The sequence below is a fragment of the Mirounga leonina genome, unplaced genomic scaffold, assembly GCF_011800145.1.
Source record: "Mirounga leonina isolate KUSES-001 unplaced genomic scaffold, KU_Mleo_1.0 Mir_166, whole genome shotgun sequence".
NCBI lineage: Eukaryota > Metazoa > Chordata > Mammalia > Carnivora > Phocidae > Mirounga > Mirounga leonina.
The window spans coordinates 4,348,286-4,372,396 of NW_023270418.1; the positions used below are offsets into that span (position 1 = coordinate 4,348,286).

Sequence of the window (24,111 nt, forward strand, 5' to 3'; positions counted from 1 at the left end):
AAGGAAGGAAGGAAGGAAGGAAGGAAGGAAGGAAGGAAGGAAGGAAGGAAGGGAGAAAGAAAGGAAGGAAGGAAGAAAGGAAGAAAGAAGAAAGAAAGACTTAAAAAAAAAGAAGGTGACTGTATTTGGAGATAGGACTTTTAAAAAGGCAATTCAGTTAAAATGAGGTTATTAGGGTGGACCATAAAACAGTATGGCTGGTGTCCTTATAAGAGGAAATTTGGACACAGGTATGCCCAGAGGGAAGACCATGTGAAGACACAGGGAGTAGATGGCCATCTACAGGCCAAGAGAAAAGTCTCAGGAGAAATCAACCCTGCAAGCACCTTGACCTTGAACTACTAGCCTCCAGACCCTTAAGAAAATTCATTTCTGTTCTTTAAGCCACTCAGTCTGTGGTATTCTATTGTGGCAGCCCTAGCAAACTAATATAGGCAGCATGCTTCAGAAATGTTAAAAATGTATTTTTCAAACCATCTAGTGGTATAAAAATATAAAGCAGATATGTTTAATGCAGTGTTGATAACATTCATAATACTACTGCAATATTTGGCCATCTGTTTTATTTCTTGCTATATATTTATATAGAATAAAATGAAGTCTGAAAACTGGAACCTGAATCCCTCCCTTTGGGATTTTTTGGACTTTTTTCCCCCCTGATTTATGTCCTCCTACTTCTGCTGCAGTGCTTCAGTCTTGAGCTGACAAAAAAGAGCCACCTTTCTTTGTTTTCAGGTGATTTCCCTGCTGACTGGAGAATTCTTTTATCTGCGGCCTTTGAAAAGCCTTTTATCCTTTCCTTTTTCAGCTCCACTCTCAAAGACATTTGGTTAGTGCTCCATTTTATGACCCATCTGAAGTCCATGCAGCTCAGGGTTATCCTTGCTGGTAATGGTAAAAGATGATTGGAAGTTCATATAAAATGAGACTTTGTAAAGTATGGAGGATCTCCTAAAATTTACCTGGTTCTTAGTCTCCTGAAGAGTTGCAGTTTAATGCAAACTCTACCTCGATCATTCTGTGTGCCTATAAACCAGCTGCTTGGCTTCTCTGAGTCTCAAAGTTCTTATTTGTAAAACAAGAATTTGAAAAATTCTCCATTGGGAGTTATGATGATTAAATTAAAAAATGAAAACACTTAACTGTTTGCTTTTTATATTATATATGCTTGATAATTTTATAAAAAATAATTTCAACTCATCTTCATTCTTTAATCTTACACATTTCTAATTTATTATTTATTTTCTTCATAGTTTTTATCAGTAACTGAAATTATATCAGCTACATTTTTTAAAACCTATATATAATCTCAATCTCCCATGAAATCTCTTGAGTAGGGACTTTGTTTTGTTCTCTGCTAGATGCTTAGTAACAGGGACAGTGTCATTTATTATGTTTGAAGTAAAACATTTTATTTATTTATTTATTTTTATTATGTTATGTTATCACCATACATTACATCATTAGTTTTTGATGTAGTGTTCCATGATTCATTGTTTGCGTATAATACCCAGTGCTCCATGCAGAATGTGCCCTCTTTAATACCCATTATCAGGCTAACCCATCCCTCCACCCCCCTCCCCTCTAGAACCTTTTGTTTCTCAGAGTCCGTAGTCTCTCATGGTTCATCTCCCCCTCCGATTTCTCCCGCTTCATTCTTCCCTTCCTGCCAGCTGCTGCTTCCTTTTTTTTTTTTTTTTAACATATAATTGTATTATTTGTTTCAGAGGTACAGGTCCGTGATTCAACAGTCTTACACAATTCACAGCACTCACCATAGCACATACCCTCCCCAATGTCTATTGCCCAGCCACCCCATCCCTCCCACCCCCCACCACTCCAGAACCCTCAGTTTGTTTCCTGAGATTAAGAATTCCTCATATCAGTGAGGTCATATGATACATGTCTTTCTCTGATAGACTTATTTTGCTCAGCATAATACCCTCCAGTTCCATCCACATCGTTGTAAATGGCAAGATTTGATTCCTTTTGATGGCTGCATAATATTCCATTGTGAACTATTGGGACTTCATCAAGATAAAAAGCTTTTGCACAGCAAAAGAAACAGTCAACAAAACCAAAAGACAACCGACTGAATGGGAGAAGATATTTGCAAATGACATATCAGATAAAGGGCTAGTATCCAAAATCTATACAGAACTTATTAAACTCAACACCCAAAGAACAAATGATCCAATCAAGAAATGGACAGAAGACATGAACAGACATTTTTCCAAAGAAGACATCCAAGTGGCCAACAGACACATGAAAAAATGCTCAACATCACTCGGCATCAGGGAAATCCAAATCAAAACCTCAATAAGACATCACCTCACACCAGTCAGAATGGTTAAAATTAACAAGTCAGGAAACGACAGATGTTGGCGGGGATGCGGAGAAAGGGGAACCCTCCTACACTGTTGGTGGGAATGCAAGCTGGTGCAGCCACTCTGGAAAACAGTATGGAGGTTCCTCAAAAAGTTGAAAATAGAGCTACCCTACAACCCAGCAATTGCACTACTGGGTATTTACCCCAAAGATACAAATGTAGGGATCTGAAGGGGTATGTGCACCCTGATGTTTATAGCAGCAATGTCCACAATAGCCAAACTGTGGAAAGTGCCAAGATGTCCATCGACAGATGAATGGATGAAATAAAACATTTTAAATAAAATAATAAAAATAGTTTTGTTTAATTTCAAGGATATATCTTTGAAAAATAGTTTGTTGTTTCTCTGATTATTGTTAATATAGCTAAAAGACCAGAATCTGTGCTGACCTATATTCACAGAACCAAGAATGATGAGGATCAAGAGATCCTATAATGTCTTATTCTATTTGATATCCTATAGGTACTGGTACTGTAATTATGAGCTAGCTCAAGAGTTTTCATATAGGGAAGACTTGACCTACAGAAAAGAAACTATAATGTGTTCTAGTTCTCCAATGGTTTTTCGTATATAATCACATCTAAAGTCATTGAATTTTAGAGCTAGAAGGATGATGAATCCTTGTTTTCTCACTATCACCAATACTGTCAGCCATTCACATATTTATTGAACAACTTACCCTAAACTGATAATGGTAAATCAAAAAAACACTTTTTGTTGCCTTTACACTCAGAGATAGTCATTCCTTTATCTAATATACATTTACTGAATGCCTATATATATATACATTTTTTTTTTTTGAGTCCGATTTTTCTTCTAGGTGTTTGAGACATGGGGATAAAAGATGCTGTCTCTCTATGTAAAGAGCTCACAGTCTGAAGAAGTAAACCAGAGATGATTCTACCATCTAATGGAAACAATAATAAGATACACCAACTAGTAAATTGGCAAGGCAATGAGAGGTTATGATCACAAATGACATAGTAAATTAGATGATGAATGAGCTATGTCTTTAAGGGCATGCAAACCTGAATAGAACTAAATGGAGAAAGGATATTCCAAACAAAGAAACCTTCATGTGTGAAAGTACAAAGCTGAGAGTGAACATCAGGTGTTTGCTAAACTGCAAGTAGATTTGTAGGCCTTCAGAAGAGTGATGGATACTGGATAGTGTCGACAACTGTTGACCAAATCTTGGTCTCAGTCTTGGTGCTAAGCAAATTCTGATTTTATAGTCTGTGCTATTGCAGGGTCTAAGGGAAGGCAGTTCCAAGATGAGCCACTTTGGCATGGAGATTATTCTGAGCTGAAGGCAATGGAGACCCTGCAGCTTCAAGAGAAAAATTTAACCAGATAGAAGAATCTAAATTGGGAGTCCTGCCCAGAATAAAGGTTATTAGCAGAAATAACTTTTATCAGAGTAATCCATCTATATGGCAGGGCAAATATCTAATTGCCAAACATCCGCTCTTTGATGTATTGCCCTGTGAATTGCATTCCATTCCTCTGAAGCCCCAGACCCCTACACCTTTAGTTCAGGATGAAATATATATATATATATATATATATATATATATATATATATATATATATATATATATATATATATATATATATATATAATTTTGCCTGTCTTTGGAATTTCCATGTCTATGTGGATTCTCCATATGTACACTATTAAATTTGATTTTCTCCTGCTGATCTGTTTCATGTTGATTTGATTCTTAGAAAGACTTTGAAGGGGACAGGAATTCTTGCTCCCTGATGCTACAGAGACATGTAGAGTATGACACAATCAAATCAGTATTAAAAAACAAAACAAAACAACAACAACAAAACAACTTACCAATGTGGGGAAAAGGATAAAACAATTCATGAGATTAGAGGCAAGATAATCTAGATTTTCAAATGAGTACAAATCATTCAAAAACAAAACCACAGATAAAATAACATTTGAAATTAAAGATACATATTTGTAAAGATCACATTTGGGAAATAAATTATGGACTGTATTTCCCATATTTTCCCTTCTGTTTGTTGTTCCTTTTTATTTATCTTCAACCAATTCAGTTTGATTCCATAGACGATATTCAAATTTTATAATTCCTCATTCAACTTTCAAATAGAAAACTTATAAATGTTGATGCTATAGTATTGATGAAAATTTGACTCAGAGAATAGGAATACTAACACGTGCCTCACTGGACTTACGGTGAATCTATCTTTAGATCCTATGGCTCCTAAATAATGATTCTTCTATTTTACTGTCAAAATATAACAAATAGAGGAACGTGTCATATTTCAAACTTTTAAACATGATTTATGGTGCATAAATTCTGTATTTGAAATAATGATAGTAAGAAAGAGGCTTTGTATAGAAGTAGATCATACCTATAACTACTGAAATATTGAAAGCACCAAATAAACTTAAAATATATTAATCACCTCTCTTAAAGAGTCTCGTTCCTGGAAACATTATTGATACTTCAGCTAAAACCTAAGAAAACTACAATTACATCGTCAACATGATAACAGACTTAAAAAAAGTATGCAAAATAATAATCTGTATCACATAGATACTATATCAATGTACAATTTGTGTTATATAACCCAAATGGGTAATCATTGATCTATGAGTGCATTTCTAACTACTTTCATATTATGGTCTCAAGATTATCAGCCTTTACAAAGTAAGTTTTTATGGATGACAGAAAAATGCTAATGAGGTTATATTTTCTATGTTGACTACATTAATATTTCAGATTTGAAAAAAATTCTAGTGCTATGGTAAAGAGTACACAAGATTATTTTATTATTTCTGTAATGTTAAGTAAATTATTAAGCTTATCTCTTTCTCAGTACCTTCATCAGGGACAAGAGTATAATTTAAGTATATTTGGATTCCCTTTTTTTTTTTTTAAGATTTTATTTATTTATTTGACAGAGAGAAACACAGAGAGAGAGGGAACACAAGCAGGGGAGTGGGAGAGGGAGAAGCAGACTTCTGGCAGAGCAGGGAGCCTGATGCAGGGCTCGATCCCAGGACCCTGGGATCATGACCTGAGCCGAAGGCAGACATTTAACAACTGAGCCACCCAGGCACCCCTATTTGAATTCCTTTTTAACTATGATTACATATTAATTTCTAAAATATTGTAATATTTAAATATTTATTGTGGTCAAAATTACATAAGGATGTTTAAAAGAAAAAAAAATAGAAACTTTCCTTGAAAAAACCTCAGGCTTCCAAGGCTTTTAATTATTCATGTTTTAAAAAAGATGACTCTGGGGCGCCCGGGTGGCTCAGTTGGTTAAGCGACTGCCTTCGGCTCAGGTCATGATCCTGGAGTCCCAGGATCGAGTCCCACATCGGGCTCCCTGCTCGGCAGGGAGTCTGCTTCTCCCTCTGACCCTCCTCCCTCTCATGCTCTCTCTCATTCTCTCTCTCTCTCAAATAACTAAAATCTTTAAAAAAAAAAAGATGACTCTGGAGGTACTGTTAAAATTGGATTAGATTTGGGATATCTAGAAGTTGAAAGACTGGAGACAAATGGGGAGACTTGGAATATCCTCCTGAGGGATGATTAACATCATTCATAATCATACCCCTTAAGCTACATAAACTTGATCATCACACCACAAAGGAAAAACAGCCATCAAATTTAAGAAATATTTTTTAAAACACCACAAAAGTTAAGAATAATACTCAAGAATTGCATAAGGAAAACTCTGGGCCTAGTTGAAAAACATACCAAATTCTAAACTAGTAGCAATCTGGGTCTTAGAATGAAACTGATGACAAAGTCAAGCTGGATTATTTTGGTGAATTTTTAAAAAATGATTATTTTCAGGGCGCCTGGTTGGCTCAGTTGATTAAGCGTCCGACTCTTGATTTTGGTTCAGGTCATGATCTCAGGGTCATGAGATCAAGCCCCATGTCGGGCTCCATGATCAGTAGGGAGTCTGCTTGAGATTATTTCCCTCTCCCTCCTCCTCCTCCCATTCTCTTTCTCTCCCTCTCTCTCTCAAATAAATAGAATAAATCTTTAAAAAAATGATTATTTTCAAATATTCGGGAGATGAGGGAAGTAATAATAAAATAAGAGCATTGCTCCCAGTCTAGGAACATGGGTAGAAAGTAGTTACCAGAATTCAGAGGGAGAGTTACATGGATAGTGGGACACAGGAGACCTCATAGGGAAAAGATAAAGAGAATAAATATCCCAGTCTCACTTTCTTCTTGTCTCTTGTGAATTCATGCTGGTACCTAATTGAATTTTGTGAGAAGCTAGATGGCAAGAATGCCTGATATTGTCCTTAACAGTCAAAATCCTGGGGCACAGAACATAGTAAGGAAGGTAGATAAAATGTATTAAGGGTTAAATGGAAAACATTCAACAAAAATCACTTAGAATAGACACAGAAAGAGGATATTATCAGGAATACAGTCTTCTAGTAATTAGGGAATGTACAGATGAGCAATTGCCTACACTATATTGCATTTTTAAGATCATAGCCATCAATAAATCAGGCTATCACTGAATTCCAAATGCCTGATACTTAGGAAGTATACAATGAATGTATCATGAATGAATTAATGGAACACTGAGTGATTCAACTTACCTTTATCTTCTAGCCAATGCTCCATCTCTTTTATGACTACACTGTTATTTTGTGGACTTGGTGTTTTAGCATATTACATATATGTTTTACATATATATAATGTTGGACATATTATATATATGTTTTTTAAAAAAATCCTGATTGAATTCTGGTGCTGTAATCTCTGCTTTCATCTCAGTACTCACCTGAAAAATAGCATTTACATAGAGTGGGACTCACACTAGAGCAGTGGGAAATAATGATCCAGAAATAGAATAATTTTAAGAGCTACTTAACAGGTAGACTCAATAAGATTTAACAACCAATGGAATTAGGGCATATGGGAGACATAGGAGCCCTAATGAATGTCATGTGAAAGGAGGAACAATTTGCGACTGCAAAATATGCCTCTTTGGCAAAAAGATTATCTTGAAGTGATTATTTTTTTAAGAAATAGCAGGCATAAGAAAAGCTCTGACAGGGCGCCTGGGTGGCTCAGTTGGTTAAGCGACTGCCTTCGGCTCAGGTCATGATCCTGGAGTCCCGGGATCGAGTCCCGCATCGGGCTCCCTGCTCAGCGGGGGGTCTGCTTCGTCCTCTGACCCTATCCCCTCTCATGTGTTCTCTCTCTCTCATTCTCTCTCTCTCAAATAAATAAATAAAATCTTAAAAAAAAAAAAAAAGAAAAAAAAAAAGAAAAGCTCTGACACCTGAGTAGAAGTTACCCTCTCATAAGAGACATTTACACTTACAAGGAAAATCTCCATTTTAAGGGTCTCTCTTTCTTTCTCTTGCTCTCGCTCTCACTCTCTCTCTACCAGGAAGAGAAGGATGACTCTAAATATCTAGAAAGTTATCAACGGAAAATGCAATGGCTTAAATCTGCATCACAACCTCATTCTTATGCACAGTGCTTTTCCTGGTAACTTCCTATAACTGCACCCCCTCCCCAATCTTCTGTCTTTAGCTGGCGATGGTATTTAAGGTGATGTGGCTTTGGCCATTTCAGAGAGTTACTCAGTTTTCTTGGGTAAGTTTTCTTTCCCATGTGTCATTAAACTTCTGTTTTTCTCCTCTTGATCTGCTTTTTACTACCGAGGTTGTCTCAGCCAAGAACCTAGAAGGGTAGAGGAAAAATTATTTTTCCTCCCCTACACATGGATTGTGACTTAATGAAACATTTCTGTTCGTTAATTAGAGCCCTATATTAAACAAGCCAATAAACAACAACAGCAGCAGCAATAAGAACACCAATAGCAAAAAATAGTTCCAATATGTTTTTAACAAAACTACTTAGTAGTTTCAGGAAGACATTGTTGCTTCCTAAGTAGTCTGCATGAGAATTGCCATCAGAGCCCCAAAGAGAAAATTGCATGACTGTAGCAAGTGTGCAGCGTACAGTCATGTTATTTAAGGATGCCCAACCAATTTTGGAGCTCCTGATGGTTAACTCCTGCAAAATGATATTTGTAATCACTGGAAAAAGTGATGCACATGCTGTGATTTAAGGGACTCTGAGATGTTCTAAATACAATCTTCCCTCTTTGAATGTCTTTTGTAACATTTCTCCCCTTTGGATTATAGCAGTTACTATCATTGTTTTATCTATCCCCTTGTCAACTTAGACTAGGAGCCCCTGATGTCAAATGCAATGTATTTATTTATATCTGAACCTCCTTCAGTAATGAGCATAGAATCTAACATAATTTTCCATATATGCTTATTTGTATTCTTAAGGCAACAATTTAAATTCTGTTCTTTTCCATCTTTGAAATGGATTTTAGAAATGGCCTCCTATGTAGTGTCCTGACCTTCATCTTTTATCATTACAATTCTCCATTATGCCATTTAATACCTCATTATCATCCCAAACACACATTTCTAGCCTCATCAACTTCTATTTGGCCCAACCAAAGCTGGTATAAGCACCAATAACAATGACACTTGCTATTCTCTGAAAAATAACCCTGCATTCTTGTCTTTGCCTTTAATTATGATTTTTCAAAAGCCTAGTCTCACAGTTATTATTTTTTCCCTTCATCTATTAAAATCTTCCTAGTCCTCAGGAACTATATCAAATAAAACTCTTACAAACTTTTAATCACATAGTATGTTGGTAATAATTAGACTACGGCTTAATTCATGGGATATATTGGATGTTCAATAAATGCTGGTTGTACTAAATCGAATTGCAGTATTCATTTCATTTAGATTTGTTCAATAGTTAGGTCTTTATTTGCCACTGAGTTACAAGATGGCTGTGGTCAGGGACCAGGTCTAAATCATATTTGCATAGAGAATGATGTTGTGTATGTAACAGTTTCGAGATAAATTCTTGTTACTAAATTTACTAAATTTAAGTGTTTATTAACTATGGGGAAGGACATGTGACCCATGGCCTTCCAAAGACTAGCAGAAACACATCTTTATTTTATTTATTTATTTATTTATTACATCTTTAGTTTAATAAAATTGGGCATATTGGTTTGCTCAATGAGGGAAAACTCAGACCTTGAGGAACTATAGGGGTGTCTTAAAGGCATGATTTGAATCTGTGTTTTAAGCTTTTCTGTGGATTTTTGCTGTCAGGAAGGAAGGATAATTCTATGATTTGATATTTTTGTAATTCTAATCTAGTAGTAAAGAAGCATAAGGTAAATTTAAAACTATAATTTGTAAAGAAACAGTAGTTACTCATATTAGAAATGAATTATGGAGGTTTTTTGTTGTTGGGGTTTTTTTTCATATTAGAAATGAATTATGGAGGTTTTTTTGTTGTTGGGGTTTTTTTTCATATTAGAAATGAATTATGGAGGTTTTTTGTTGTTGGTGGTGGTGGGTTTTTTTTTTTTGGTTTAGACAATATTCCTGTTTTTTGTCTGTATTACTACGTGATTACTTAGTAATCCTATTTTTGTCTTACTTTATCATGGTCATAAGTGGCCTTAGCTGATGTGGTATCTTTGGCATTTTTATGTTCAACAGTAGTGCATGGTCTAACGTGTTCACTAGACTGAGTCCTGACTGTCAGAAGCTACTTTCCTTCTCACGAGTGAGTGGGAGGGCCAAATCCAATCCAGGCCTCTATGGAGTAGTTGGTAATAAAGGAATGTTGGGCATCACCATCTGCTGTTGCCAACATCATCATCTCCAGTAGAAATTATTATTGTGCATGTACTGTGTGCCTAGCACTGTACACAGAGATCTGCAATCATCATCCCGTATCATCCTCACAGCAACGCTATGGTAAGGTGTTACTAATCACGCTCACTTTACAGACCAAGAAATTACCCAGCCCAACCACATTGCTAACAATTGCACTTCTTTCCCTCAATCATCTAATCTACCTCTTCTCTATTTTCAAATCCCAGTTCCACCAGCTGTGTAAAACATTGAAGATCTGTAATTTCTCTGAAATTTTACAAATGTCAGGAGGGTAAGTCACCTTTAAGATACTTAGAAGATGATGGGCGCCTGGGTGGCTCAGTTGGTTAAGCGACTGCCTTCGTCTCAGGTCATGATCCTGGAGTCCCGCATCGGACTCCCTGCTCAGCAGGGAGTCTGCTTCTCCCTCTGATCCTCCCCCTTCTCATGTGCTCTCTCTCTCTCATTCTTTCTCTCAAATAAATAAATAAAATCTTCAAAAAAAAAAAGATATTTAGAAGATGAAGATTTGATACACTGCACACCACAAAGCAGAGCTCAACATATGCCAATTTACTTTCTTTTCCCTCTAATACAGACTATTTGCAGTCATGCTGGGCATTTTTGCTTTCTTAATACACAACACTTCCTACCAGAACATTATAAAATTAAAATAATGAAATCAACTAATTTCAGTAATACATACTTATTTGAGGGAATAATTTATTCAATACTTTGTCCTTCTTAAGGCTGATTCTACTGATATCTAAGATAGAATTAAGGAAGGAACTTAAAAGCAAAAAGCAGACATCTCCCTGCTATCCATAATACTGAAGTACCTACATTATCTCAGTCTTTTGGGACTATGACCCTGAGTCCACTTCCACTCTCCAGTCTCCCTCTAGAGTTTTTCTAGTCTCTTTAGAAAAGTGATATCTGTATCACTAATAAACTGTTTTGAAATCAGCTATAAAAACAGATTACAGCATTTCTCAAATACAAACAGCATGAGGAAGAAACTAGAGCCTAATTATTAAAAATAATTTACAGCTTTATGGGGTACCTGGGTGGCTCAGTCAGTTAAGCTTCTGTCTCTTGATTTGGCTCAGGTCAGGATCTGAGGGTCCTGAGATCTAGTTCTGCGCTCAGAGGGGAGTCAGCTTGTCCCTCTCCCTCCCCCTCTGCCCCCCTTCCCCTCCCCCTCTACCCCTCCTCCCCACATATACGTGCTGCTTCTCTCTCTCTCCCTCTCTCAAATAAATAAAATCTTTAAAATCATTTACAGCTTTTAAAAAATAAATAGTTCATGCTTGACTAAGTAAAGAAGGGGAGAGGGAGGACATAGGCAAAATATCCCAGGTAGCCATGAGGTTGTGAGTTATCACATTTTATTAATCCTTCTAGTCCCCACAACACCTAGTACAATGCTTAACACATAGGAGTACTCGATAAAAAGAGTGCTTGCAGAGGACTTATAGCAGTTAGATGAGTAAATTGGATTTTGTTGTTCTGTATCACAATCCCAGCTCACTGATCATCATTCAGGGTGACTTTGGGGATATTTAACTTTCTGTGCTTCATTTTCCATACAGTATAATACTACTTGGTTTTATGTCCTGCATGCTCTGAGAGTGTCAGAGTGTTATAAAGACCAAGCTTTATTTTCAATTACATTTGTATTCAATTTTAACCAAAACTTTGCCCAATCAGTTCTTTTCAAAGAGACACATTCCCCATTTGAACCTTCCGATTTTTCCGTGAATGGCTGAGGTCTCAGTATAATTCCAGGTAGCTCTTTAGGGGCAGCCTGATTTCTTTAGACAGCACAGAAACAAAGTACAGCAGATGTAATAGTAAGACATATTATCAACTAAAAAATAAAGACCTGATTTAGATACAGACTTCAATGTTTCATGGCTTTTAAAATCACCTGACAGACTATAATACCATAAAACGAAATGTGTCTTTGATCATCTCATGGGGCAATGCATGGAAACATACAAAGTCCCAGTATTTATAATCTCAAACTGAAGATCATGAAGACGAAGCTAAACAGCAAGACAAGGCTTAGTATGGAACTGAACTCTGAAGACTCATTTAACTGAAGGAACATAGGTTTTGCCATCGAGTGAAATCCCACATTATAAAGAGAGGAGGGAAAGTGAAATGAACCACACAGCTGCCTTCACTGTGGCACAGAAGCCAGAAAGAATAAAGTAAAATAGAATTTTAAATGTGGTCTGGAAAGTCCTCAGAGGTTGACGGGACATTTTATGATGGCTTTTGTACTATAAATCGATCCTCCTAAAAGTCTGTGCCTGACTCTTACTTTGTGACTTGAGAGAGAATATGCCAATCGGCACACACGTGCTTCTAAAAGTACTTATTGTGATGAGCACTGAGTAATGATTAGAAGTGTTGATATACTATATTGCACACCCGAAACGAATATAACACTGTATGCTAATTATACTGGAATTAAAAATTATCAATCAATCAATCAAATCTTGAAATAACAAAAAAAATGAAATAAAAATTAATGTTTTTAACCCATTTAAACAGAAGAGGTTCTGCTGGACAGCATGGTGATTGTAGTTAATATTGTACTGTATATTTGAAAGTTTGTAAGAGAGTAAATTTTAAGTATTCTTAACACCTACACACACAAAATGGTAACTACATGAAGTCTCGGGTATGTTAACTTGATTATGGCAATCATTTCACAATGTATATGCATATAAAACCATCACACTGTACACCTTGAAAAAGTCACATTTTGCAATCTAAATATACAAAATTTTTATTTGTCAATTATACCTCAATAAAACTGTGAGAACAAATAAACAACCAAACACAAGGATTAAGGATTAAGAAAAATGAGGATTATTTTTTCTTGAAGGAAAATCAGTGTTTATTTTAGAAGTAAGATAATGGAGATAGGACAAGCAAAAGAGAAAAAGTTATAATATTTATATTTGCATATGTATTTATACATGTATTTAGAGTATATTTATATTTATGTATGTATAAACAAATATACAAATATACATGTATGTATAAATGTACGTATGCATACACACACATACACTACAATAACTCACTTCTTTCTTATTCAGTTAAAACTATTTGAGTACCAGGTATTTGGTGATAATGATATTTGTGTGAGGGCACCTTTGGGTGGGATTTTGCATGAGATCTCAGTTTTGAGGCACATTTGTGTGATCTGACTTCATGAATCATATGACCCGCAGTTTGAGTCAGATCCGTTACCTTTCTTGGTTAATACCACAGAGATCTATAACACACATTATTTTATTTCTAGGTTTTATGGATGAATTACAAGACGTATTGAAGCAACTGCATAACTCAATCTATCAATGGAGACTTGATATAGTGAGTATTAATGCCTTCTTTAATGCTGTCCTAATACTGCAGGTTTTCTAAGTGAGTAAATTAAAACAAAACAAAACACAGGATAGCGTCTTCAGTAAAACCTGAAAATAGGCAGTTTTAAAGATGGGGAAGCTGGTGAAGTGCCATATCAACATATTTCACTACAAAAGTTCTATTTTATTATTTTATTTTATTTTTTCATTGCAAAAATTTTAAATCAGAAGAGCTTAAGATAAGCTTAGATAATGTCTTTATTGTGTAGCTTTCGCACTAGTAGCAGGTATTATAACTCTAATACAAGGCACTTACAACAGTTGGTGAACATTAATTAAGATCCTTAAAGAAATAGGTTTAGGTATTTAAACTATGTATTTGGTTTATATGCTTATATTAATATATATATGTATGTATATATATTTGTATGTACATATATGTGTATATGTGTATATATGTATATATATGTGTGTGTATTTATATATACATATACAGTGAGTAGTGTAAGTTGAGAGAGGCAATTTACTAGATGGTGTGATATATAGAAAAACAAAAATAAGACTGGACTTAGATTGAAGTCAAACAATTTAAATTGTCAAACAAGTCAAATTGTAGACAATTAATACATATGTCTTTAGGCTTAAAAATGCAAAAGTGAAAACCAAAAAGGTGTTGATCTGGGTTAAAGTCAGGCTTTGTTACCTTTTAGCTGTATGACCTCTGGAAACTTAGGTAACTTCTCCATCTCTTCTCCAGTCCACATAGTCTTTAAATACTATCCTATACATGAAAAGAATAATATAGAAGTTACTGTTCCTTGTAAAGGAGTATAATTAGCCCTTGAAAATTAATTATAGATCTCCAATTCAGTAGCATTTAGCAAATAACACAACTGGTTAAATTCTACAGGCTAAGTAAGTTATAACTTATGTTATAAAGTGCGTAATACATAGCATGTTTTAATAAGCATTTATTAAGAGAATGAATAATTCACTTTAAGAGAAGAGATAAATTAAAAGAATAGGTGTAACAAAACCAGGGCCAAACCTGATTATGTATTCAGACATTCCCCAAATTAAATCGTACTCCCCAGATGGAATTATTTATAGTGAAACCCTGATTGATGTAATTGTCTCCCAATCCTATTAGATTATGGAGAGTGGGCTCTCTGTAATTTTTTTAGATTCTCCTGAAATCATTTACATAGGTGTAGGGACAGAAAACTTTTTCCTTCTTCCCTTCTAGATTCTTTGCTGGCCTAATAATTAAATTGGTACAAGACAGATTAACAGGAGAAAAGCAAATTTAATTTTGTACCTACAGGAGTCCCAAAGATATGAGACTCCCAGAAGTGACCAAAGCAGATGGTTTTAATACCTTTTAGACAAGGAAACAATACATTTGTGAAAAATTGGCAAAGCAAAGGGGTTTGGGCTTGGGGTAGCAAATTAGTGAAGAAGTGACAAGGTGTGTTTATACAGCCTATTTGGTCCTGAATTTGCTAACTCTGGCATAAAGAGACTTCATTTCCTGATTTCAGGGGGGGAAAAGGAGGGTCAGAGTATCTTTTATGCACTGGTAATTTCTTAAGTAACTTTGATTCAGAATCATTAATATGTCAAAATGGCATATTTTAGGGTGACATATTCTGCTTTCTGTCACAGACTAATGTGCAGGTTCTACAAAGAGCTATTTTTCATCTGTGTTGGACTCAGTATAGTATGGAAGCTATCTGCTGAGTATTTGAGTAACAGGTGGATGTTTAAAACTTATGTACCAATCCTCTGATGCTAAAAAGTCACTTATAGATTTGAGTATCCCTGTGACTGGTGACTTATTACATTAGATGATGACAAGTTATGGCCTTGTAAGTCCCCAAGAAGAGAGGCAAAGTGGCATCAGAATTCAGGAACATCTAGAATTGCAGAAATTTTAAAACCTCACTTAGGCTCATCTTCCAAGATGTGCTTTCCTATGGTCTTCTAAATTAGATGAATTTTATTTTTCTTGCTGGAAATAGATAACAGGCTAAATAATTTCAGAGTTATTTAAGGACATCTGATGCAGTAACATACTCAGGACTCATTTTGTGCAAACGAATCTAAGAAAAGTTCATTCTGATATTTCTTGGGTTAATATGATTTATAAGGATTGTTGTTTATGCTGTATTGTCTAGTAGAAAGTAATTCCAACACAGATGGGGGCAAATTTTTTCTTTCACTAGTAAAAAAAAGAATATCAAGTAAGTGCAAATTTCGAAGTAATGCAGGTGAATGTTGAAGGCCATTTGCACTATCTTAGCAATTTAGGGAGCATGAGCAAATTACTTGATCTTTTTGTGATAATTTCTTCTGAAAAAGAGAAAATTGGTAAAAATGTCTGGAATACTTGCCTTCTGCTTCGAGCACATAGGATAACAACATAAATGTGCCACACAATCAAAAGTGTACATATTTGGTTTTATTCCCTCTCATACACATCTTCATCCTAGACACTAGTCATATGCCTTTGTAGAGAATGCATTTCAAATGATTGCCTTCTAAATGGCCATTAAGAAAAGCTATCATTAAAAAGATGTATTTTTTTAATCATAGAGACCTACTTTTGTTTTTACTTTTTTATTTTGAAATAATTATATTTTCACATCCCCTAGAAAGATACTACAGAGAGGTCCTCGTACCCATCACTCAATTTTTCGCAATGGCTTTGTCTTACATAATTATCGTATAGTATCAATACTAGGAACTCGACATTGCTACAATGTGTGTGCATGGTTCTGCGGTAAGTTTTTAAAAATGGCCTCCCAAAGACATATTCAATTCCTAATCCCAAGAATCTAAAAATATTACTTTAGATTGCAAAAGAGTTAAATATTAACTAATAACGCAGAAGATGCGATGAAGTTAAGGATCTTGAAAGAAGGAATTCATCCTGGATTATCCAGTTGGGTCCTAAGTGATAATCACAGTAGAAGAGAGAAGCTGTGGGTGACTACGGACAAACATAGAAGAGACAGCAATGGTGAAAAGCAAAAGAGATGTGATCAGAAGCCAAGAAATGCTTCTAGCCACCAGAAACCGGAAGAGGCAAGTAATGAGATTTCCTCCTAGAACCTTGCTTTTAGCACGGTGGTACTGATCTGGGACTTCTGTCCTCCAGAATTTTAAAAGAATAAATTTCTGTTGTTTTAAGCCATCCCGGTTGGTGAGAATTTGTTTCTACAGCCACAAGAAAACTAATACAAGCTCCATCTCATTTTAATCATATGGAGAGATTGGTATAACTACAAATGAAATCCAGATGCAGAACTATTTCATCACGGCAAAGATCTCCCTCTTGCTAACCCTTATAGTCTCTGCCTTTAAGAATCTAATATGATTTTTAAAAATATAACGTCCAGAGTTTTTATTTGTAATTAGTGAGAAGAATAGAGAAAATTACATCTAAATGTAACTTTAAACGTAAATGTAAATGAAGATGAGAGTCCCCATCTTTTCTGGAAGTAGAAGTCTCCAGAGTCTGTTAACAAAGTGTGCTCTGGTTTCCCTCCCAAATAATAGGCAATTCACATGTGAGTCCAATTGCATATGCCTAATTATATCTGTTGTGAATTTTACTGTTACCCAAAGGCAGGTACACAGCTTGCAAAACTACTTATATATTTTAATGGCTATTAAAGACATTACGTCTGCTCTGTATTTATGTTTTAAATTTAAATCTCATTAGAAGAAGACAATGGGTTAGCAAAACTGCTTCTCTTCAAAATAAAGCTTTGACTAGGAGAGGATATGCATTTGCCCCCAACAAATAACAACTTGAAAATTTTTTAAAAAAAGAAAAGAAATTTATTTTTTTCAAAATAGAAGTCGAGGGCTGCATTTTTATAGGAAATTTGGAACAGATAAAAAATAAAAAGCATAGTAACCCCAGTCCTACAATCCCACCACTCTGCATTAATTACTGATGCATTTTTTATTTGATTATTTCTTTTTTAAATTTTATTTTATTATGTTATGTTAATCACCATACGTCACATCACTAGTTTTTGATGTAGTGTTCCACGATTCATTGTTTGAGTATAACACCCAGTGCTCCATGCAGTACGTGCCCTCTTTAATACCCATCACCAGGCTAACCCATCCCCCCACCCCTCTCCCCTCTAGAATCCTCAGTTATTTGATTATTTCTATGTGACGAGTCTCACCAAAGGAAAGGAGCCCAGGTATGGAGTTGGCAAGTGCCATTTGGCCTTAGTGTACATTTCTGGATGTTGTTCACTCCTGCTCCCTAAATCCTTCTCCCCCTTTAGAGCCTGCCTCAGATTACTATGCCTTTTTAATCAAAACAATATTCTAAACACCCTCTTTAGAACACTGTTCTTCCAAACACTGTGCAATCAGGTGAGGGACACCTGCCTGTGACTCTAAGCCTCTGATTGTCCTTCCCAGTGAACTCGGTGTCACCTCCTGTGGAAGTACTCAGGTTCCACTCCCGACAGATTGGAGTTCTCTTCTCCCCCAGCCCGACCCTCCTCAGCCTCTAGAGAAGCGGGAACAAACCATCGGCCTCACTGGGTGTGTTGCCCGGCGACCCGAGCGCGCGGGGCCATCGCTGGGCATCCCCTCCCTCTGCAGCTCGAGAGACAGCGCAGCCTCCGGCCTCGGGAGCAGCGGCGCCCAGCGATCCCGGGCAGGGCTCTCCTAGGCCGCCAGTGACATCACTGGCGAAGCGGATTCCAGGCACCCGGCTCCTGGTTTTGAGAGTGATGTGGGTCGGTTAGTCCGTCTCTGTCTGTCGGCCGCTGAAGAGGGTCCATCGTCGGTTTCGCACCGCAGAGCGACAGGACCCGGAGGAGGGGGGAGAGCGGAGGCAGCGGGGGAAGGAGGACCCCGGCCGGGGCACCGCATGCAAGCCCCGCGCACTTCCCGCTGCCCCCGCAGCCGGCGCTGGGCCTCAGCACCAGGTGAGTCCGGAGCGGGAGTGACCCGAGCGAGGGGCGCTGCCCGTGTCAGGCTGGTCCTACTGCAGGTCACTTACGGGAGCTAAAGACACACAGTTCAGCTCTATGCATCTCCTGCCTCTATTGGAGAGTTGCTAGGATCGGAATTCTGATCAAGTGGGGTCGCAAAGGCCTTTTGGAGGAAGCTTCAGGACGGCTTCCTGCGCAGGGACAAAGGATTTTTCTTACCCAAGACATGTTTCTCTCCAGTCCTAAGAGTAGTGAGCATACTGTCTACAAGTAACAGAGACCAAAGAAGTGGAATAGAGTCAAGATACAAGGAGGAAATTGTTACCAGGCAATGTCCCCGCAGCAGCCTCCTAACGCAGGCGTCTGGTTTTAGGGTACAGAGAGCCAGGGAAGGCAGACTGGTTCTGGGATACCTGAAACCTTGTACAAAAAAGAAAGAGACAGAGAGAGACAGAGAGAGAGGAGAGAGAGAGTGAGAAAGAGAGAAAGGAAAGAAAGAACAAAGAATGCACAGAACTCTGAAATGACCTGATTTAACTTCTGGAGGAGGCTAAGTGGTGTGGAGAAAGAATGCATATATTTTCACTTTGGTGTCCTCTCACCTGAGCTAAACAAACAGCAAACAGGGCCAGTTAGAGTTAGAAACACATCTAGAGTACTGATTCTCTCTCACTGACTCCAGGTGTGGTTTTTTAAAGGTATTATTTATAGGTAAGAGAATACACAGATTTTAAGTGTACAGTCAGATTGAGTTTGGGCAAACATTTGTAAATTAAGATACAGAGTATTTATGTACATCACTCTAGAAATTCCCTGAGTATCCCTCTTCGGGAAACACCCACTCAAATGTAAACACTTATCTTATTTCTGCCACCATAGTTTAATTTTGTCTATTCTTTAAATTTTTATAAATAGAATCATGCAGTATATACACTTTGTGCAGTTTCTTTCACTTTGTAAAAAGTCTCAAATTCACACATATTTTCGAATCAAGAGATTGTTCCTTTTTAGTGCTGAGTGATATTCCATTGTAGGAAGAAACCAAAATATATTTTATCCTTTTACTTGCTCATGGGGCATTTGAATTGTTTTCAGCCTTTGCCTTAGAAAATAAAGTTGCTAAGAACATTCTTGTAAATCTTTTCTCAGATATTTGGGAATCTCTCTCTCTCTCTCTCTCTGTAATTGCTGGGTTATAAAATAGGTATAGTTTAACATTATGAAACAGAGGCCGCCTGTTTTTCAAAGTGTTTGCATCATTTTTTAGTGTGACCAGCAAGGTAAGAGCAATCTAGCTGTTCCACACCATGGACAACACTTGGAATTTTAATCTTCTTAATTTTAGCAACTCTAATCTGCAGTTTGCCTTTTCATTTTATTTATCATGCTCTTTGCAAAGCAAGTATTTTTCCATATTGGTGAAATCCACTAAATCATCTTTTAATGATTAGTGGTTTTTTTCCTTATCTAACAAATATTTTCATACCACAAAGTCATAAAACTACTTTGCATATTCACTTCTAGAAACATCACCATTTTAGCCTTTATCTTTACATCTATGATCAACTCAAATTCATTTTTTGTATTTGGTATGAAATAGGGGTCAGGGGTTTTTTGGTTTGTGTGTTTGTTTTATTTTTCCATATGGATATTCAGTAAGTAATTTCAACATTACTTGCTAAAAAAGTGATTCTTTTCCCATTGGATTGCATTGGAGTCTGTTGAAAAGCATTTCACTGTAATTGTCTGGGTCTATATCTGGCATTATTATTTTGTTTCATTGACCTATTATCTATTTATGATAACTTGAGATTATATATTTTAAGATACTTTTATAGAACTTCTTGAAATCAGGTGATGCAATGTCTCAAATTTGTTCTTTCTCAAAATGCTTGTTTTTCTAACTCCTTTGTATATCTACACATATTTTAGAATCAGTTTATTAGGTCCTGTAAAATGTCTACTGGAATTCTATTCAGATAGCAATGCATCTTAAGAAAAGTTTTAGGAGAATTGACACCTTAACAATTATAAATCCTCCAAGCAATAAGTCTGATATATCTTTCATTTACATAGATCTTTTAAAATTTCTCTCTGCATGGGTGCCTGGGTGGCTCAGTCGGTTAAGCGTCTGCCTTCAGCTCAGGTCATGATCCTGGGGTCCTGGGATCGAGCCCCATGTTGTGCTCCCTGCTCAGCGGGGAGTCTGCTTCTCCCTCTCCCTGTCCCCCACCCCTACCCTCGCTGCTAGCTGCTCCTGCTCTCTTTTGCTCTCTCTCTCTCAAATAAATAAAATCTTAAAAAAATAAAATAAAATTTCTCTCTGCAATGTTTTATAATTTTTAGTGTATCAGACTTGCACATTTTGGATTAAATTTGATCCAATGCAATTTATGTATTTTGGTGCTATTGCAAATGGCAATACATTTTCCAGTTGTTTGTTGCCAATTTTCAGAAATATAAAATCTTGAATATTTATTTTGTATCCCTCAACTTTGTGACATTTGCATAGTATTTCTACATATTTTGTTGTTGAGTCCTTAAACATGTCTTATATACACAACTATTTTATCTGGGAATAAAGATGGTTGTGTGTTTTTCTTTTTAATTATTATGTGCTTTTTAATTTTTTCTTGCCTTATTTCACTAACTTGTTTCATTTGACTAGGTTCATTAGTACATGCTGAATAGGAGTGTGAAGTATGGACACCCTTACCTTTCCTCAATCTCAGGGAGAAATCATTTAATATTTCACCATTAAGTATTCTGATAATTATAAGGTCCCTTTACCAGACTAAGAAAGTATCTTCTTTTCCTACTTTTGCTGGGAGTTTTTACACATGAATGTTAATTTTTGTCATTTATTTCATTTATTATAACTACATATTTCTTACTTGTACTGTTATTATAGTGAATAACAGTTTCACATTTGATTGTTGAAACAATCATGCATTCCTGGGATGAACTCAATTTGGTCATAATATCTTGTCATTTAGATATTGCTAGGTTTTATTTATTTTTATTTATTTATTTAAACACAGAGAGAGCGAGCGAGTGGGGGTGGGGGAGGGGCAGAGGGAGAGGGAGATACAGAATCCCAAGCAGGCTTCACGCCCATTGTGGAACTGGTCACAGGGTTCCCATGACCCTGAGATCATGACCCGAGCCAAAATCAAGAGTAGGATGCTTAACTGACTGAGCCATCTAGGCGCCCCATTAGGTTTTATTTCTAATGTCCTATTGATGAATTTTTGTTACGTTCATGTATGGTATTGCTTTGTAGTTTTCTTTTGTTGTAATATTCCTTTCATGTTTTGTTACTACTTTATATTGGTCTCAGGAAATAATTTGGAAAATGATATATTTTTCTATTTTCTGAAAAAAGTTTTGTAAGATTGGTGTGATTTCTTTTTTAAATGTTTGGTAGCATATAGCAGTGAATTAATTAGTGCCTACTTTTCTTTGAAAGACTGACAATAATTCAATTTTTCATAGAGAGAGAGATATATATAGGTTTTCTATTTTTTAAATTCATTTTAATAAGTTGTGCTCTTTAAAGAAGAGTATCAATTATATCTAAATTGCTGAATTTTGGGGAGGTGTGAAGATGTTCATATTTTCTTTTAAAATTGTAATATTTATAGATATAATAGCCATAACCTCTCCTTCATAATTTTAGTAATTTTTTTTTTGATGAGTCTTTCTTGGGATTTTTCAAGTTCCATTTTTTCCCCCCAAAAAGCTTCTCTTGGCTGTGTTAATTTCCCTTCTTGTTTGTTATTTTTTAGTTCATTTACTCCCATTCTTCTTTTTATTATATTCTTTCCTATACCTACTCTGAGTTTATTTTGCTCTTCATTTTCTAGTTTCTTAGGGTAGAGCCTTTTAAATTGTTTTCAAATTGTTTTATTTTTTAAGTATTAAATCTAAGTATAAATTTTCCTCTAAAACTGTTTTAACATTTCCTCATAAATTTGGGGGTTTTATTGTTTAATTCAGGTTGAAATATTGACTAATTTTTTGTATGCTTTCTCCTTTGACCTATGGTTATTTAGAAGTACTCTACTTAATTTTCAATCACTTGGAAATTTTTCTGATATCTTTTTGTTACCAATTTCTAGCTTAATTCATTTTTCCTGAGAATGTACTGTATGATTTTAATCATGTAAAATGTATTGAGATATATTTTATTGTCCAGCATATAATCTATCATGGTGAATAGTCCTTGTGTATCTGAAAAGAATGTGTGTGTGTGTGGTTTTGTTTTTGTTTTTTCATTTGGTGTGTGAGGTATTTCATAGATGTAAATTAAGTTAATTTCTGTGATAGTAATAATCAAAATGATATTCTTATAAAAATCCCCAACTATGGATTAGGGATTTAGTACTGTCAACTTTTTTCACCATGTTCTTTGAAGTACCTTTCTGAGAGGCAAACATTCTTGGGTTTTTCTTCTTGATGAATTGACAATTTTATCATTAAGAAACTTCCCTTATATCTCTGGTAATAATCTTTCTTTTTCACATAAAGTCCACTTTAGGTGATGTTAATATAGCATCTCCAGTTTGCTTCTTTTCTTTTCAAATCAGTAACACTTTATTTTCAGTTTTTCTTACCAATAATATTAGGACAGACTGTTCTTCCCTCTGGGATACTTATTTTATGCATTTATTCCAATCACTTGTAAGCATTAAACAGAAAAAAAGTTACATAATGCACCTTTAACCTGGCACTTATTGCTTAGGCTTGGTGAGTAGGGGCACTAAGGTAGAATGGAGAAGTTATTTTCTTTTTTTAATGTTATGTTAATCACCACACATTACATCATTAGTTTTTGATGTAGTGTTCCATGATTCATTCTTTGAGTATAACACAGTGCTCCGTGCAGTACGTGCCCTCTTTAATACCCATCACCGGGCTAACCCATCCCCCCAACCCCTCCCTCTAGAACTCTCAGTTTGTTTCTCAGAGTCCATAGTCTCTCATGGTTCATCTCCCCCTCCAATTTCCCCCCCCTTCATTCTTCCCTTCCTGCTATCTTCTTCTTCTTCTTCTTTTTTAACATATAATGTATTATTTGTTTCAGAGGTACAGGTCTATAATTCAACAGTCTTACACAATTCACAGTGCTCACCATAGCACATACCCTCCCCAATGTCTATCACTCAGCCACCCATCTCTCCCACCCCCACCATGCTAGCAACCCTGAGTTTGTTTCCTGAGATTAAGAATTCCTCATATCAGTGAGGTCAAATAATACATGTCTTTCTCTGATTGACTTATTTCGCTCAGCATAATACCCTCCAGTTCCATCAACGTTGTTGCAAATGGCAAGATTTCATTCCTTTTAATGGCTGCACAGTATTCCATTGTGTGTGTGTGTGTGTGTATATATATATATACACACACCACATCTTCTTTATCCCTTCATCTGTCAATGGACATCTTGGCTCTTTCCATAATTTGGCTATTGTGGACATTGCTGCTATAAACATCGGGGTGCATGTACCCCTTCAGATCCCTACATTTGTATCTTTGGGGTAAATACCCAGTAGTGCAGTTGCTGGATCGTATGGTAGCTCTATTTTCAACTTTTTGAGGAACCTCCATACTGTTTTC

The 24,111-nt window shown here is 36.1% G+C and overlaps 1 protein-coding gene across 1 annotated transcript in view; it reads left to right on the top strand.

Moving 5' to 3' along the window:
* The first annotated feature begins 18,126 nt into the window (after positions 1-18,126).
* Positions 18,127-24,111, top strand: part of LOC118015701 (zinc finger protein 133-like) — a 48,350-nt gene continuing 42,365 nt past the window's right edge. Inside the window, exon 1 of the mRNA XM_035012462.1 lies at positions 18,127-18,486. The gene's annotated coding sequence lies outside the window, so the exon portion shown is untranslated. The remainder of the gene's footprint in view (positions 18,487-24,111) is intronic.